Source organism: Artibeus jamaicensis, unplaced genomic scaffold (genome assembly GCF_021234435.1).
Source record: "Artibeus jamaicensis isolate MK-2021 breed Jamaican fruit bat unplaced genomic scaffold, CSHL_Jam_final contig_490, whole genome shotgun sequence".
Lineage (NCBI taxonomy): Eukaryota > Metazoa > Chordata > Mammalia > Chiroptera > Phyllostomidae > Artibeus > Artibeus jamaicensis.
This window is the reverse complement of record NW_026521861.1, coordinates 7478130-7497999: the sequence shown is the minus strand read 5'-3', so window position 1 is coordinate 7497999 and position 19870 is coordinate 7478130.

Sequence of the window (19870 nt, the reverse complement as noted above, 5' to 3'; positions counted from 1 at the left end):
AACATCTTTTAACCCTACAGCTGGCAGTTCTCCAGCATTAAAAGCCAGTTGTAGCCAGTTGCCTATGGCTGCTAAACTGGCAGGGGAGGTCATCTTAGATGCTGAACTTCTACATTAAAATTTATTTTAAAATGAAAGAGAGAGAAAAGGAGAAAGAGAGAGAGGAACTGATTGGCACTCTGTGTCGTGTGCTGTAGTGAAGACTGAGGGAAGATTCAGGCCCCTTCTACCAGTGACAGCTCCTGGGCTGAGTTGGGCAGAGGCTGTGCCCTTAGCCAGTGGGGAAGCAGGGGTCGGGGGAGAACAGAGCACTTGCAACGTTAGACAATTTCATGCTTAAGGCATTTGACACCATGGGTTTATTGACCTTTATTTCATTCGTTAGGGGACTATAACTCTACAACCTGGTGATGCCAGGATAGAGCAGTGAGCATGCCAGACGAGGATGCTGCCACTACAAAGCTGATGTTGCAGATACGGAGGGAGAGAACGAACAGGAACTAGGGAGACTAACCCGCGGATTTCAAATCAGAAGAGGCTGAATGCACTGCAATGGCCCCTTTCCCTCTAGACCAGGAAGGTGTTTTTCAAGAAAAGTGGATCATATCTTTAAAAACAACTTGTCCTAACCCCAGGAGCACATGCATGAATGTTCTCTCTCCTGTCTTCTAATATCCTGGAATAATAATTCCTAGACATTTGTATTCTTACAACAGTAAATTAAAAAGCAAGAATTTGAGGGGTCTATATAGAACTGCCAACCTTATTTTTTTGCCATAGTTTTATGTGTATGTATATGAGGGGAGACCCCCAAAACCCCAGAATTTATTTATAAAAATTGTGTATTTAGTTTTACATGTTTAAACTCCAGTCATTTTCAAGGTGCTCTCCACCTGATTCAGTACACCTGCTGAGACTGTTTTCCACTGCTCAAAAACAGTTTTGGAACTTGTCGATTTTGATGCCTTTTAGTGCTTCTGCTGCTTGTTGTTTCACCTGTTCCACATCAGTAAAATGTGTCCCTTTGAGGACTTTATTTATCTGGGTGAAACAAAAAAATCGTTCAGGGAAAGAACTAGGTGAACAGGGAGGGTGGAGCACAAGGTGGGAGTCATGACATTTTTTGGTCAAAAACTGCTGAACACTCAAGTGCAGTGTGGCAGGTGTGCTCGTAAATCACCCATCATGAAATGGGCAAAGGCGTTGACAGAGTCTTACAAAAAATCCACTGACCTGCATGCAGCCTCTCACAACAATGCCAGCGGCTGCGATGGGTTCCTAGAACAATCACCTAGCAGGGGAAGTCTGTACTACAAGCAGCCCACACTCCAAAAGATAATACTGCTTTTTTTGAGGGGGGTTTTCCCCTTGTATATATTATATAAGCACATATTATAATCTATTACATATATTACAGATAATGATATATGCTACCATCTACTCCTAATATTAGTTAACAATTGAGGGTTTAGTGTGTGACTAACTCCTTGCATTCAATCTGTACCACACACACGATGTAGGGATTGTTAATATTCCCATTTCACAGATAATGAAGCAGAAGCTCACAGATGCTAAACACACCGCCCGCCCACTCTAACCCAGCCAGCGGGTGGTAGAGCCTGAGACTGGACTCCTGACCATTCCACACACGGACTTTCAACACCACTGTTTCCTTTAAAACAGAAAAAAAAATACTACGAAGTTATTCATAACCAAAAAACGTAGAAAAGACATCATGCCAGAAATCCTAAAGCTATCTTTAAGGAAAACCCACTTGTTCTTATCTTTGGTATCTCGCCATGGCCTGGAGGAGACTTTGTCAGAGGCCAGCTCTGGCCCACCGCCCTCGCTCAGGACCCCCAGCTCTGCGTCTGCAGCAACAGGGACACTTTTCATCCGTATCCCACGTGACTTTCCAGAGAGTTCAGATGAAGAGCCTCTGTGTGTGAGTCATCTTAAGGACACTCATGATTCTTCTCATGCCATCATAACTGCTTCAGTTTTAATCTCCCTCACCTGGTTCCAGAAACTGCATGGAGTTAGGAGACTGGGAAGTGAGTCTCAGGTGAGAAAGATATTTCTATAGAGTCCAGGGCCTTCAGTCTGGAGATCCTGGGCAATGCGTGATAACATTTTTCCAACTTGAACAATGGTACACATTCCCCACTCCTCGGAGAGAGTCTTTCCAAGAATTCTTAATCATTTCCATAATCCTGAAGAGCTTAAAAATCAATGCTCTACCAGGGGTGTCTAACCTTTTGGCATCTCTGTGCCCCACTAGAAGAAGAGTTGTCTTGGGCCACATTAAATACATTGTGACATGTAATCACAAAAGAACCTCATCATGTTTTAAGTAAATTTACAGTTTTGTGTTGGGCTGCATTCGCAGCCACCCTGAGCCGCATGCGACCGAGTCACCAGGTTATCATATTGAGCAAGTCCATCTGTCGGATCAGAATACTTCAATTCCTGTCTGACACACCTTCAGGAGGCAGAATATTAGATGAGACAAAGACTGTGTATTCCCTCCCCTTTTCCCTGCTGAGAGAGTGTGTGCAATCTAGTACGCAGTTTTACATATGTTCTGGGGGGCCAACTCTATTTCCCTCGGTCGTTAGATGCTGTTTTCCGATGCCTTACCTGTTTTTTCCTTCACAGATATTTAGTATTCTGTACTCACCGTTTCCTGCAAATTGTTATTTCTGTTTGCTCCCCAAAGCCAATAAAATTTAAATTAAGAATAAATGAAAGCAGTAAATATTGCATTTCTGCCAATCGACATGTGGAGATGAAGTGAGCCAGCGAACACCCACGAAGACACACAGTCACTTCCAGGTAAATCCGGAAAGAGCAGCGGGGGTCGTTTCCATCGGAGCCGCTCTCAGGGAGACAGACAATGCCAGGTGGCTGGCTTGGCAGCTCTTCCAACGCCAAAATATTTCTGCCGGTTAGAAATTCCAAGTCCTGAGATTTTTCCCTTCTGAGAGGAAGAAGATCTGGGAGCCCAGCGGATCTTCCGAGGGTGGTTGCCGTCTTTATTGCCGTCTGGACTCTGCTGACCACGTGAGCAGCATGCACGTGCATCGCAGCCACATCCGGCGCCCAATGTCACTTAGGAGCAGCACAGAGGAACATTGAATAACATGATTCTTTTGATGATGGACCCATTTTCATGGAGCATTTCCTGCAGAAGCCTCATCGTTAGGTGTCATTTAGGAAGAAGATTAACCTTCCTGGGAGTGAAGCTTCTCTGTTGGTCTCAGTAAGTTGTGCCTTTTGAAATACAGGCAGTGGGGAAGGTGTGGTCAGGAAGGAGGCGATGAGGTGAAAGGACTAAAGGAAGGGTCACAGGTCTCCTTGGAACATAACAAGGCCCAAGGAAAAAGCACACAGCTCCCCTTTCTCTCACGCTGGGCCACGGGGGCACACGTTTTCCCTAGAGGAATGTTTTGTTGATGGAGAGGAAGATCTCCCTGGAGCCTGTGTAAAGAGGTACAGTTTTGCAGGGGCAAAGCAGGTACTCTCAAGTAACGGAATCCTAAAAGACCAGAATTAAATCAGGCATCATGAGGCATCTGTTGAGCCTGGCCCCGTCCTCGGATTTTTGCTCCAATCCTGCACATGTCAGCAATGCCGGCCCATCTCAGGGGAAGGAGAGCTCACTGCTCCAATGACTGGGCAGCCGGAACATTATGGAGTTACGCCCCTGCTCAAACATTTAGTAAGCCTCCCTTGCTAGGCAGTGGGAGCCGAGCAGTGAATAAGGGACATGTCATCCCAGCTTCAGGAACCTGAGCGGAAGATAAAATGAGATGAGCCATGACAACACTGCATTCGTCCTTATTGAACTCTCGTGCCTGTTCAGACCACTCCTTATTTAATCTCACATGGTGAGGCTAATCCATCCCTCATAGGACAAATCTACCTGGTATTTGAAGACCATGATCATGTTTCCTTTTAAACAGTAAAAATACTGCCCTGACTGGTGTGGTTTAGACAGTTGGAGCATCATTCCGTACACTGAAAGGTCTCAAGTTTGATACCTGGTCAGGGCACATGCGTAGGTTGCTGTTTGGCCCCTGGGGGTGCATTGGAGAGGCAGCCGATTGATGTTTCTCTCTTGCATTGGCATTTCTCTCCCTCCTTTTGGGTGAGGAGCCCTAACTGTGGGTGAGGATTAAAAAAAAAAATCCAAAACTAAGAATACCTTCCTTTTCCTCCCCCCTTTTCTTTCTCTAATGTGAATTAGATAAATCTCATCAGTTAGAATGAAAAACTACCCCCTTTAATGTATGCACTGCCAGGATATTACACATCACACCCATAAACGCAAGAAAACCAATACTTGATTTCCATTTTTGCCTTTTGAAAGTAAAACAAGAGTGAATTTGGGAAAAAAGAGGATGGAATTACTCTTGTATAAAGATTTCTTACCTCAGTCTTATTAGAAAATGTGGCTCCCTGTTCCACTCCTCCCCTCAACCATTTATTATACATTTCATATCCTCAAACTTTTCAATAGGAAATATAAAACCTAAAAAAAGAAACCTAAAAAAAATTAAACGGAAACTATTTTTTTTTACATGTAAAACAGATTTCGGTTTTGCCTTAAAGAGGTCTTGTGTTTCATTATTATTTAAAACTGTCATGCATATTTTGCCTGCTGGAAGTACAGATTTTCCTCCTATTTTTCAATCTTACTCAAAACCTCCTATTGCATATTTTATGAGTTACAGCAACTCTTAGTTGTTGCTTTTTAAAATTACAAATGCCAAAGCTTATGCTGGCATTCTACTAACTGGATTTTGCACATGTTTGTTGTTGAACATGTACAGAGAAAGGTAGTAGAAATTTTTGTGGGACGAATGTACCTTTGACCTTTAGGAACAGAAGTGGGGCTGTATGGAGGGTGATGGCTGAGTTCCCCTCATACTCATTTCGTGAGACCCTTTTCCACCTTGGTTAACTTCGTTCATGCTCTCACCGCTCTCCTCTCCTCTTGCCCACTTTGGGAAATCTACACTTAGAGCCCTGTGCAGAGTTGAAAGCTAGGCTGGGTGCCCTGAAGTCTCATGTTTTCTCTTTGCCTTGTCCACTAGGGTACTGGAAGCTTCTCGAACTTACATGCTCCCCTTCCAGTTGGGAAGAGTTGAGGGTGTTCAGGAAAAAATGGAGCACAATAGTTATGAGGAGTTGAGCTGGGAAACAGTTGAGGTTTTTGGAATGCATTTTTAAAGAGTTGGGGTTTTTTTCTTTCCACTTTTCCTTCGGAGAGGGCATTTTCAGAAAGACTAGAAATGATGATTATGAGAATTCAATGAAGTAAGGCCTGGGAAGAGCTTACTACACCTGAGAAGTGCCCAGTCACTGTTCATTATTATCATTGCTAAGTTGCAGGCACACTCATCTGAACCCCTCAAAGGGATTTGGAAAACAACTTTGTAAAGGGGGCCCTAACTGCATCGGTAAACTTACAAAAAAAATATCTCATATGGCCTGCATCTAGGATCTGGGACCAATAGCAATGCCTGAGGTGAGCTGGTGACACTGTGGCAGTCAAAAAGAATGTGACTTTGATGAGCATTTGACCACTTCCTCTTTGTTGCATTTTCGAGACAGCTCAGCTCAAAAGTGAATTTCAGAGGGCAATACGCCTCATGACTTTTCCAAATCAATTTAGTTTTTGATTGACCCCCTCCAAATAGATCACCTTAGGGAAACTGAGGCAGCTCTGTGTGTGTGTGTGTGGAGGGTGGGGCATGGTCAGAGCAGTGGACCTTCAGCGTCAAGAGGGAGAGCCCCCACTTAGCTCCAACACTGTCTGAACCTTCTTGTTTCTTTCCCCCTCAGGGCCACATTGCAGTGCCATGATGTGTCGGAGGAAGGGGCTCCCTCCCCGGGTACCCAACACATACCAAATGGGCTGCTGCCCTCCTGTGTGTGTCTTGGCTCTTTCTAGCAAAGCTGGTGTGGAGGCAGTATTCCTTTCACTTCCATCTCTCACCCCTTCCATCCCTTACCCCTTCCATCCCTCACTCCCTCACCCCTTCCATCCTCACTCCTTCCACTGCCTTCCTCATCCTCCCTGGTGCTGCTTTTGAGAGCCTTCAACCTGCTCTTTCATACTGTCCTGGGTTCCTCAAGTCGGGAGAGCCATTTGGGCAACCCAGTGCCTCCCTTTCCAGACCAGTCCTCAGCAAAGACAATTTAAATTCTGGAACTAAAGGTGATTCTACTTGCTACAAAGACAGGCACATCAATAACAATAATCATAAGAGGAAATATTCAATGAGTATTTATTGTGTACTGGATATGGTTCTAGATATTTTATACAGGTCCATCTCATTTAGTTCACCAATGCTGACATTTTGACCCAGGGGATTGACTATTTCATACTCGACCTCATTTGACGATAGGATTGACATAAAGGTTACTCCTGCTTGTGAGAGGTGGGTTACAGGTTTAATTTCCAGTCTTTGTCTAGATTGTGTGAAGAGGTACTGAGCCCCTTTACCAGGTTAGGATATTGAACTGTTGTGATATTTGTTCTTCCCTCTAGTTTCTTTTTCCTGAAATGCCTACAGTCCAGAAGAATGCTTAACTCATTGCATTTCTATCTAAACAGCTGAAGGGTGAGCAGCAGTTGAAAGAAAAGCAACATATTAACGATAACCCCTTGCATAGAACATGATGGCCATGCTGGACAAGTGGGAAATGAAAGCAATGACCAGACCAGTATAATGTGAAAGTGATATGCAATGAGCAGCTGAGTGTGGACATGGGTTTCAGGGACCCCAGGAGTCCAAATGTCAGAGTTGGTTACAACAACAAAGCCTCATTAGCAGCAGCTCTGCCTACACAGAATGATATGAAAAGAGCAGGTAAACACCCACCAGGCACTGTGGCTACACCCACTCACACTGATGGCAGCAGCACCACCACCATCATCCTCAGATGTGAAGGCCAGTGACAAGTGCCTTGTAAATGAGGATCACAACCAGAGAGCAAGGGCTTCTTTAAATCCAGAGCGGAGAACAACAAATGAGCAAAACCACTAGTCACACTTGTATTGGTCAAAACCCAACCTTTTTTTCAATCAGTGAGATGATCTGCTTTAATTAAACCTGCAAATGTATATTATTCAGTTAAAATGTGTGGGTGTCCCTTTATTTGTGAATTAACCTTATGCATTTTATCACTTCACAGCATGAGTCCACTTAGGTTACATTTCTATAATTAATTAACTCAAACATAAGATGGATGAATTACCCTTTGCAGCAAAAGTCGAAGCAAATTCCTTATTCATTAGCTCACTCAGTATTCTCTTCCTCAATGTATCAGTTTATTAAATGTTCTACTCTTGTAGAGATATTGGACTCTGTTTCATCTTTAGTTGCAACAATTTTGTGAGCTCCAGACCAATGTTGAACAGGATAACCTATCTTTGACTCAAACTGTTGAAAGTAACTCAAATTGTCCAGCCCTAGAATACAAACACAAAGTAAATCTGGTGGAGATGCTGGAATCTATTCTATATCTTTATTGAGTAGCATTTTAAGCGCTTGGGTATGAGCACAATGCTCACACCCAAGCGCAGCTGGTGCTGTTCTTTGTGTTTTCAAAAGCAAAGGCTCCTGGTGTCTCCTGGTGTTTTGCTGGCTGGATCTCCTTTGAAGCAGAATCAGGCATTCACCATCTTCTTTATAGTTAGTGTCACCTCTGCTCTTTCTGGGGCAAAGACAAGTCAATCTCCTTAGTTAAATATATTTTTAAATATGTGATTTATTTACTTTTAGAGAGAGGAGTCAGGAAGGAGAAAGCGTAGGAGAGAAACATCAGTGTGTGGTTGCCTCCCATGTGTCCCCCACTGGGGACCCTGCCCGCAACCCAGGCATGTTCCCTGACTGGGAATTGAACCAGTGACCCTTTGCTTCACAGGCTGGTGCTCAATCCACTGAGCTACACCAGCCAGGGCTCCTTAGTTAAATATTAGCATTAATCAAAGTGCAGAAGTCCACAGGGCACTTGATAAGCAGAGAGCATCACTTCTGAGGACCCTGAGGACTGGCCCCCCACGAGGCTTTCCCCTTTGCACTGGTGTTATCTTCCGGAAGTGGAACTTCTCAGCTGCCTTCATTCCCATCGGGCAAACATTGTCTAGGAGTAGTGCTGATGATTGAATTCTGCTGAAAATGCAAATAGTAGGAGCCGAAGTCACTGGACCACAAGGCTGTTCTGAGGTTAATGTCAACACCATTCTGAAGCCACTCTACTCTCTTCCTCACTGAGTTTACCACCAGCGGGGACCGCCCACCCCACTACTTCGCATATAAATACAATACCGCACTATTTCTGTAAGATAGAAATCCTGGGAAGATATGATGTATTGTAATTTCTGCTTGTCTATAAACTTTCCCACTGGATGACACAAAAGTATGTAAAATTATATTTCTACTTCTTTGCTTTTCCATTTTAGAGGTGAAATTTATATTTACCATGAGCGAAGAACTTTCAGAACAAAATAAATAGCCCCTTTCTTCTTTTTTTTTCTGTCTTCATGGCATCTGTAAAAATTAAGCCTTAGGATATAGCATAACTTCCCTGCTTTCATTGCCCTTACGATTTTCTCAGAATTTACACTTCTTAATATACTAAGGTGGTGGCACTATCCCCTGATAAATACCTAACATGCTGAACCTTTGAGAAGTTTGTTCTCCCCTCTAATTTTCTGAAATGCCTACAGTTCATTTTCATGGCCCTATCCTCATAACGTTCTCGCTGTTCAAACACCTATCTTCCAAAATCACATTTTCAAGGTAACAGCATACTTGGAGGGGTTGTTTGAGAGTGCTCGGTGCAGTACTTAACCGCTGCAGCTCCTTCTAAGTTTCCTCAAGTCTTGCTTTCTGGTATGCAGACCCATTCTGAGAGTTCACCATGAGCTCCGAGAGGCCTAAGACAGGTGGACCGGAATTCAGGCTGTTTATTTTAGTCAACTGCTTGTGCTAAAATATGACTTCACCACAAATCAGTTGCAGAACATTTTCATCACCCCAATATGACTGCTGAGGCATATTCACTATTAATCCTCATTATCACACCTCGCTCCTTAGGCAATCACTGGTCAACATGGTCTCTTGCAGTTCTGCCTTTTCCAGAAATTTCACAGACATGAAATCCTGGAATGTGCGGTCTGCTTTCTTTCACTGAGTATAATGTTTCTGAGGTCCATTCATGTTGTAACATGTTTCTCCAGTTAATGCCTTTCAATTGCTGACTAGTATTCCATCACAGGGGTACGCAACATTTTGTCTGTCCGTTCACCAGTTGATGGACATTTGTGTTGTTCCCAGTATCCGGTGATAGGAATGTTAAGAACATTTGTTTACAAGTCTTTGAATAGACATATTTTTCTTTTTCTTGGGTAGATAGAGAAGTGTTTTTAAGAACAGCTTTACTGAGTTATAATTGACACCCGAATCAACTGCATAGATTGAAAGTATACAGTGTGATGCATTCTGACATATGGATACACCTGTCAAACCACCACCACAACCAAGGTAAGAACATATCCGTTACTTCCAGAGGGTTCCTCGTACAGCTTTGTAATTCTTCTCTATCCTGCCACCCCATCCTCAGACAACTGCTGACTTGCTTCCTGCTGCCATAGACTAGTGTTCATTTTCTAGATTTTATGTCAGAGGAATCATAAAGCATGTACTCTGTTTGAGGTGGGTGTGGTCTGGCTTCGTTCACTCCGCATAATGATTCTGCAGTTCACCCACAGTGTAGTGCTTATCAACAATTCCTTTTTATTTGTTGTTGCTGAGTAACGTTTTATGGTATGTATATGCCTTGGTTTGTTCACCCCTTTTCAGGTCCATCTGTTGACGGGCATGTAGGTTGTTGTCACTTTTGGCTGTTACCAACAAAGCTGCTTTCAACATTCATATATGTCTGAACAAATACTGTCTCTTCTCTTGGGTAAATTCCCAGGAATGGAATGGTTGTATTATGTCGTAGATATACATTTAATTTTGTGGGAAATTGCTAAAGGTAGTCCAATTTTACGGTGCCACTAAAAGTGCATGGGTGTTTTAGTTCCTCCACACCTTTGCCACTTGCGTGGTCAGACTTTTTAACTTGAGCCTTTCTAGTAGGTGTGAAGGGACTTTGCATTGTGGTTCTAATTTGCATTTCCCTCATGACTAATGATGTTCTTTATCTTTTTTCCTGCATATTTGCCATCTGTGAATCTTCTGTAGTGAAGTATCTGTTCAAAATTTTTTGCCCATTAAAAAAATTAGGTTGTTTGGTTCCTTAATATTGAATTTTGAGAGTTCTTTATAAAATCTGGATGCAAGACCTTTATCAGATATATGCTTGGCAAATAATTTCTTCCAGTTTCTGACTTGTCATTTCATAAATCAAAAGAAAGTCAGAGCAGCTACATTAATATCAGATAAAATATATTTTAGAGCAAAGAATATTACCATGGATAAAAAGTTCATTTTATAGTGATAATAGAGTTGATTTATCAAGAGGAATAGCAATTCTAAACATTTATGCAGCTAAGAACAGAGGTTGAAAATACATGAAACAAAAACTGTTAGGATCACAAGGAGACATAGGCAGATGACAGATGGAGTTTTTAATATCCCTCTTTTAACAATTTATAAAAAGGGTCAGCAGAAAATCAGGAAAGATATAGTAGATTTGAATGACCATATCAACTTCACCTGATTGATATTTATAGAATACTCTGGTTAACAATGTATAGCAGAGCATACATTTTTTCAAGTGTGCATGGAATGTTTGGCAAGATGAAACATATTCTGGCCCATAAAAGAAATATCAGTAAATTTTAAAGTATTTGAATTGTATGATGCGTTTTTCTTTGTTCTTGCAATGCTGTAGGACACACAAAGCACACTCAGATGAATCCCCAGCTTTTACGTAGGTCTCCCATGTGCCCAGCTCATAGGAAAGTCATAGGCATGTAGGTGCGTGTTCCCAGGGCACCCAGATCACATCCAGCTTAGACCTCCAGCAAATAACCACACTCAGAAACTTCCAGGACCCTAACTGGTGCTCCAGTCCCACCTAATAGAACCAAGCTTTTCAGAAGTTGATGGCAACCTGATCTAACTTTTTTTTCCTGTGCATACCAGCATATAAAAAAATACAAAGAAATTCCCAAGAGGATTTAGAAAATGATGGCATATTGTAAATATTCATATTTTAACAATCAGCGATTTTAACATAAATGGCTAATAAAACATTTACTAGTGCACTATAGGCTATGTGGTTCATAAGGGTAATGTTACTTAACAGAAATCTTTTATTTCAGAGTCTCTCTATAACTACATGTATCATCTCATTCTGATTCTGCATCAGAAATGAATTCGAGTCCTTCTGAAGCCCTTTCCCTTCATGGAAGGTTCTGGATTACGCCTTCTTTTTTTTTAAAATTTTTTTTATTGATTATGCCATTACATTTGCTCTATTCCCCCCCTCCATTCCCCTCCACCCTGCATACCCCTCCCCCCATTTCCCCCTTTAGTTCATGCACACGTGTCTCAAATTCTTTAGATTCTGTATTTCCCCTACTATTCTTACCCTCCCCCCTATCTATTTTCTATCTACTGTCTATGCTACTTATTTTCTGTACCTTCTCTCCTCTTCTCCTCCTCCCACTCCCCTGTTGCTAACCCTCCATGAGATCTTCATTTCTATGGTTCTGCTCCTGATCTAGCTGTCCTCTTAGTTTGCTTTTGTTTTAGGTGTGGTTGTTACTAACTGTGAGTTTGCTGTCCTTTCACTGTTCATCTTTTTTATCTTCTTTTTCTTAGGTAAGTCCCTTTAACCTTTCATATGATAAGGGCTTGGTGATGATGAACTCCTTGAATTTGGTCTTATCTTATTTGGATTACGCCTTCTTATTTCTTGAGGATACTTAATGCTTCCACTGTGAATTGTTGCCCCAGCCCATCCCTACCTCTGTACTGAGTGAATGTGCTCATTGTAAATGTCACTCATATTACCTTCAAAAAGCAAACTTTTGCTGACTCTTCACATGGTGGATAGGGCGAGGGAGCTCTCTGGGCTTCTTCTGGAGGGACACTAATCCCATTCATGAGGGCTGCACCCTCCACTCCACACCTAATCACCTCCCAAAGGCCCCACCTCCTAACATGATCACCCTGGAGGATGGTTAGGTTTTAACATGACAATGTTGGGGGACACATTCAGGCCATAGTAGGCATTAAGCCCATGTTATAGATCAGGATAGTAAAGCACATTTACCTAAGAACTCCTGGTAGATGAGTATTAAGGCCAAGATTAAAACTCCGGTCACTCATTTTCAAGACTTCTAATCACTAAATTCTCACGGCCCCCTTGTGAAGGGTCCATAGCTGATAACTGAGTGTAGAGGAGAAGGAGTTATAGACAGAGGGAGCAATATGTACGGGTCAGAGGAATAAAGGTCTGTGACAAATTAAGGAAATGGAATTTGGAGTCAGGTGGGGGGGCAGTAGGAGCTGATGGAGAGAAGGAGGCTGAAGCCCGATTTTGAAAGGTGTTGGCATCCCTGTCAGGAATTTGGACTGACCTTGTGGGGCAGTGGGAGGAGGCCACTGGAGTGTTGGTACCTGGGGAATGACTTCATAATAACATTTAGTGATGACTGAGTGTTTACCAGGTGCCAGGCACCATTCTACCTGTACTGCTTGCCTCTACTGCTCTGACCCTATGAGAGTGCACTTGTTACCTAGAGGTCAGGGAAGGGGAAACTCAAGTACAAAGTACAGTAGTTAATCAGTGTGACCAAGTTGTCCTGTAAGAGAGTGACAGAGGCAGCAGGCTACCTGTGAGTCCAAGTTCTTAACCACCCTCCTCTAGAAAGCCTCACATCTCCAGCAATTTGTGAAAATGCCTCTAACTGTCAGAGCTCTGTGAGGCAAGAATATGACCAAGGACAACTTTAGGAGGCTAATGTAAAACATAGAACAAGAGACAATAAAGATCTGAACAATGGCTAGTGAGATAAAAAGAGATGGCGTTCAATGTGGGGCCGGCACCATTTCTCAAATGTGTGCCTTCTGTACCTGCCTGGCACAAAAGTGGTGATTGACAGACTGATGGATTCCCCCTCACCAACCCCACATTCCCAGGAGTCCAATTTTTGTATCTTTACATCTCAGGAGCAGAGCTGGAAAAGGAGGAGTTTCTGTTTTCCAAGTCAGCCTGCTTCTTACCTTCCTGTGGCTTCAAATGTAGCTTGCTGACCAAGTACATTTTTCTGCTTCCTTGTGCTAACCTCTGAATTACAGTTTTCTTCTTCAGATAGTTATAGAGATTGATAAGGTTTATAAAGATGGGCAGTTATGTATGCTGAAGATCCTCCTCACCATCATTCCTCCTGAGAGAAAATGCCTGGTCTTTGTTCAAGGCTCAGTAAAACAGCTCCTGCATTGAGTCATTTTCTGGTTGTCTGTAGTGAGTTACAGTTATCCCGTTTTGGGCCTTCAGAAATCTACACCCAGCCTCTGAGAGGCATAGTCTATTTGTAGAGGCCTTGAAGCACCACCAGACCTGCCTGGGCATAACTGTTATTGCTGCTGCATTCTGGTTGCATGGTGACTCCTTCTATGTTCCCGATACCAATCTGTAGCATCCCTGGAACATCATTTGGTGTCTAAGTGAAATTGTTGTAGACCACTCTGCCTGATTTTAGGAATTGTATCTCTACCCCTTGTGGCTAAGGGTGAGAGACCGGCTTTTGGAATGCCAGCTGCAGGAGAAAAAACTTGTCTCTGGTAGCAAACGCTGCCTCAGTTTCCTCTCCCTGCCCCCAAAGCTTGGTCAGAAGTCAATGACGGGTAAGACCCCTCACAGTGGGGGGCAACCTAAGCCAGACTGGATCACCTGGGAGGCCTTCATGGAAGGACTTGGGGGGCTGCAACAGAGAGCAATGGACTCTCGTCCCCCAGCTTTGTCAAAGCCTGAGTCCCCATGTTCTTTGGGAGAAGCACTTCCTGGCTCTAATCCTCTTAAGCCTGACTACCTGATGGGGAGAGGTTCAGCTCCTTGCCTGGCCAGATCATGCCCTGGGGAAAATCTGGCACCACAAAGACTTGCTGATAAACCTGTGAAATCTGCTCTGCTAAGAGTGCTTTCATTCATATGATAAAGGTCCAAGAGGAAATGAATATGTCTCCCAAAGTTTCTGCGACTCTCTTTCTGACAGACACTCACTCAGACTGAAACCCTCAGACCTCTTTGAAATGTTATCTACTCTTTGATTCGTGCTGCCCTGTATTCCTGTGTATTACAAGCCAATAAAAGGCTATGGAGAAAGGCACTCGGGGCCTTTTTCTCCTCGGAGAAACTGGCCGCTGCTGGCCTCTGTCTCCCCTGATAAACTGGCCACAGCCCACGCCTCCATCCCCAAACAGATCTCATCATGTCTTGGCCATATTTACTCATTCACATGTGTCCGTGGCACCGGGGGGACCTCGAGAAAGAAGTCGCCCCCACATGAAATGTGTTCATATTTTGGTCACCATCTTGTCTTTTGCTGCTCTGATGATTCAAGTCACAAGGCTTCATAGCACATACTATTTCACTTCTACAAACATCTTCATGTCCAGTGTCACTCTACCCTGTAAAATTTCTCCTTTTTCTGGATTATTACAGTGATCAAAAGGGACACCTTTTCTCGGTGAGCACCACAGGATGTTTGGGGCAGAGGGAAAGCCACAGCAAGATTATGATATTTAGGAAAGAAGGGAAATGTTCAGGCAAAGTAGGGCTTACAACTCAGGCTGAAGATCCGAGGGCACTGAAGGCTGCCTGTGTACACCTGTGCACATTTACTGTAAAGTTTCCGTAACCAGGAGCTGAAACCCAGCCCTGTTCCTCTTACCAGCCCCGGAGACCATGCATCAGGCAGGAGCAGGAGTCTTTTCCTAACTTGCAAAAACACCGTCACAGTCTCCTGGGGCTTGGCCTGACTCACCGAGACGGACAGTTCCTCACATGGCAGATCTGGATCCTGGGGAAATCTTGGTTGGATTCTGGTGCCTCTACTCAAATTAGGTTCAGCATCCTGGGGGAAAATAAGCAGAGTAAGCAAGGGTCTTGATGGGAGCTACCCAGGTGTCCTGGGCACATACCTACTGTTCACCATCTTAGATAAATATTATATAATAATAAGAAATTGGTAACGATGTTATATATTAGCCATAGTTTGGGTTGTGTAGTCCACGACAGACATCATAATAAGAATGCTATACCATTTAATCCACACAACAATTTTGTGAAGAAGATAGTATCATTTCCATTTTCATTTCATCTTTCTTTTTTTAGATGAGGAAACTGAGGGTTTGAATTGTTAAGTAACTTGATCAAAGCCACATGGACTAGGCATTATGATTTAAGTCCAAGTTTGTCTTATTCTAAGCAGACAGTTGGAAAACACACACCCACCCCACTTACATTTGTTTATGTCTATGCCTGTCCCTCTGTCTATTAATACCATGAGTTCACACTGGTACCGCCAATTCCAGCTCCTAATCTTCCTTCTCTCCACATTTACTACCCCACCCAGAGCAGAGTTTGTGCATATTAAATATGATGATGCATACAAACCACCCAGCAGGCCTGCCATGTGGTCCCTCCTGTGAATTGGAAAAAGATGCCCTTTCCTCCAGGTGGACAATGTGGCTAATGGAGTGTGGCGATTCCAGCTCCTGCTTGCCACCTCAGCTGGGCATCTTTGTTGCACTGCAGAACCAGAATGAGGTTGCACGCAGGCCCTGCCCAGTCGGCCTGCAGTGAGCGGTAAATTATTCACACTCAAGGTCAAGTCTTTCAGGAAAACTGCCCAGATACATATAAAGAACTTATGACTAATATAATTTTTCCTTGGAGAATTTTTCATAACTAATAGGGTAGTGGAATAAAAAAAGTATCTCCAAGGTTTCCCCCTTGGATGGGAAATCAATGCAATCCAATGTGTTGTCAATACCACCAACTACTTCCTGTTGAGGGTAATTGAAAGCCAGTTGACAGACCCATTACAGATTATTTTTTTTAACCTGATGCCCGGCCATATGTCATGCTATATTCTGAATCAGAAGCAGGTTGCTATATAAAATAAAACCTGTCCCCATCTTCCAAAAGCCTGGGTAGCAGCTGAGAAGAGGCTGATCTATCCATAATGCAGAGTACATAACTCAAAATGACCCTGAAGGTGAGGGGAAAGAAAGCCTTGTCTAATTTCAGTACATGATCAGTGAAGTTTGCTGACAGATTTATGGGCTTCAACCTGCTAAACATCCCTCTGCTGAATTCTGTCACTGACTTATCTTGAACAGAAGCAAATAAACTCGTCTTCAGGCTCTTTGGGTGATCTTTCCCCCATACCTGATGGACTTTTAATCTGTCAGAGAGACACCAGTTCAATTTGACTCAAGGCTACAAATGTCTGATGTCACAACAGTCTTCAGCCTGGAGATGGAGGTTCCAAATGTGACACGACCTCTTCTGCTGGTGTCGTCCACGTGGAGGACAGCAAGGTGATTATGATGATCTCGTCTGCATTAGGGGTCCATGCTACGCAATGCTGGGGTGACGCAAAACTCCAGGCCATTGCGGCAATAGCTCAGCCACACTGCCTTCCTTTTTAACCTCTTGATGGGGGTAGACGTGGAAGAACTAAGAACCATGTGGTCTCTCACCTCCTAAGCCAGGCGACAGTGACACCTAAATAGTTTCAGCAGAGGCTGAGAATTAAAGAATAACATTCAGGAGAAAAAGCAAAGGCAACATCGTTGCTCCCAGAGTTGGCAGCTCAGTACTTTCAAGAGTTTTGACATTTTTCAGGCTGGAACTGATGACAGTTTATAGATACAGATAGGTTTATTTTTATGGAATTGGCTCATGGCATTGTAGAGGCTGAAATTTGTTGGGCTGCCTGGAAACTTGGGCAGGAATTGGTGTTAAAGTCTTGGAGCAGAATGTCTTTTCTGGGAAATCTCAATTTTTGTTTTTAATGCCATTCAACTGATTGAGTGGGGCCCACCACATTTATTGAGGGTCATTTGCTTTACTTAAAATTAACCAATTGTAAATGTTAGCCACATCTACAAAATACCTTCAGGGCAACACCTAAAAGCGTTTGATTAAATAACTGGGTACGAGAGCCCAGCCAAGTTGACACATAAAACGAACCATTACACAGCTTTGGTCTAATGCCCTACCTTGCATGCTAAAGACTATGCAAAACCACTCCAAAGGACCCTTAGTGATTGATTTATTTTCCAGTTGTCTTCTGCTCCCCAAAACCATATTTAGTCAGTGGATCCCCACAAAGGAGAAGAGGAATGAGCTGTCTATTCTATGAGTCTGAAGGAGCACAGCAGAGTGCATTCAGTATGTGCTCAATAAATGGGCCCTCGCTCCTCTCACATGTAGCACCCCCTGCCCCTCTCCTACTGAGGACAGAAGAAGCAAAGAGGTTAATTCTGTCCCTAAGAGAGCTGTGTCTGAGGATTCCCTGGGTTGATTCCATAGCCATGGCCTGGTTTCAGGAATCATCCTCATCGTCACTCCCTACCACCTGGCAAATTCCCACCACAGATGGGAGGGGACATCACCCCCCTGGGAGTGACAGGGATCCCGGATAACTCATAGGGTCTGCCTGTGTGGAGGCAGAGTGGGCGATGCCTCTGGCTGATCATCACAGGAAGGGCCTTCCTGCTCACACCTGTGTTCTCCGTTCTGGGGGACATCAGAGGTTAGGCGTGGTTTTTGAATGAAACAGCCCAGAATTGGAACTCCTTTCCCCCATTTGCCAGCTGTGTGACTCCTGAGGTAAATTATCTACCATTTCTTTCCATTAGTAAAATGGGATCACATTACCTGTTGTGTGAGGATGATAAGAGAAAAAAGAGATAATATGGGAAGAATTTTATGTAGTGCCTGGGACTGAGTGCAAACCTGGTAGTTATTAATGATTATTGTTTTGACTTAAAATTCTACTACTTGAGAAATATCCCTTTAGCTCGAATCCTCCACACACAGCCATTTACAGGGTCTGGCCCAAATAACACCCCTTTTTAATTACAAAATCTTTTATTGCACAACCATAAGCATATAATTCTGCAACATAACAATGTCACACTCAAGCACACTGTGTGAAATTTTAGGTGAGATGTTCACACTGAAAGTATAAACTATTACACTCATATTGTTACCCTACCAACCACACTCGAGCAGGTGTTCCTCCTGCCAGACCCAGTATTTCGTGCCAGCTGGCAGAGTTACCACGTTGTGTGACTAGTACCCAGTGTGCATCAAAACCTCAGGTCACTCTTCTACATGGGAAGAGTGAACTGGGGGCACTGGAGAGGCCAGAGGTGACAGCATAGAGGAAGTCGAAGTAAACTGTATTGTATTTTGCAGAATCCCTCTAGCCTTGGAGGTCCACATTGCATAACAAGATCTTTCAACGAGCCAGACAACACCAGGGCATGCATAAAGTTCCCACTAACAGAAGACACCGGTTGTAGGGCTTGGGACCCCTTTGGGTCCATAGGATCTTTCGATGATCCTCAGCTGGGGAGGCAATTGTTCTCTAAACAAATGAAGCACCAGACCATCTGGAGCAGGCATCTGCACACTTTCCTGAGTGTTAGTGTTACTTACAGTCACAGTTATTGAAATGGTGCAAATACACACAAGCCGGGCACATGGGAGAGCATAAAACGACCATCAGGATAACAATATGTGTACAAGGAAGCCATCAGACTCTCTGCAAATAACAGGCCATGGAATACTAAATAATTCTACCCCTTATTACCATTTAATAATGTGTCATCTGACAGAAGCAGTTTCTTAAGTACTTTATGTTCTCTGCTGGAACCGTCACTAATTCCGTATATGCAGTTAATGGGAAAGCCCTGAGTGCAAATTAGGTTTCCGAGAAGATGCATGAAATTATGGGCAAGGGAAAATCCTTTACTTTTTCTCCCTTCTGCAGACATAATATTGCTTTTCCATAAACTTTCTTTCGGTCCCTAAACTCTACTTTAAATACTGAATAACCTCCTGGAAAGAAGTGGCTATTCTAGTTCATGATGATTTTGAGCTGGATGACCCATGTATTGCTAGGGCCTCAGAATAACCCTGGACCATTAATAAGCTTCTTCTACAGAATATGCACTCCAATTAGCCCAAGAACATCAGGCTTCTCTCTGTGACTAGGGCAGAGAGGGAGGATGCCCAATGATATGGCCCCCATCTCTGCAAGGTTCTAAGCTCATGACCCTCTTTCCAAAGGCGGGCAGTAGAGCAAGGTGGCCGAGAGTGTGGCCCTAGAGTCAGACTGACCTGCTTCCCGTCCCAGCTCATCATTATCGAAATCATTGTTGGTTAGGGGGTTTCATGCCTTCAGACCAAGTTGCCTCATCTTGAAAAAAAAATTAAGTAAGCCCTTAAAAATGAACATAGTAACTATTTTTAGCTTTCTTAGGAGATTTATTTTTATTAGAATAAGAAAGGAAATTACAGAGAAAGGACAGAATAGAGGAAGGAAGGAAAAAGAAAAGAATCCCCGAAGAGTCACGGCTTTACTCAGGGGACTCATGGGAGGACAGGCTAAAGGAGCCCTTCCCAGAGCCCAGGGTCTCTCCTCCCAGAGTCTGTCCCTGCTCTTGGTCACTGAGAGGTTCAGGAGCAGGAAAGCCGTGAACCTGGACAGAGCAGCAGCCTCCTTCCAGCAGCCAGACCGGGGGCCTGTGGGTGCAGTGAGTTCATACTTTTTGGTGGGGTTGGTGAGTACGTGCTGTGAACAGACCTCAGG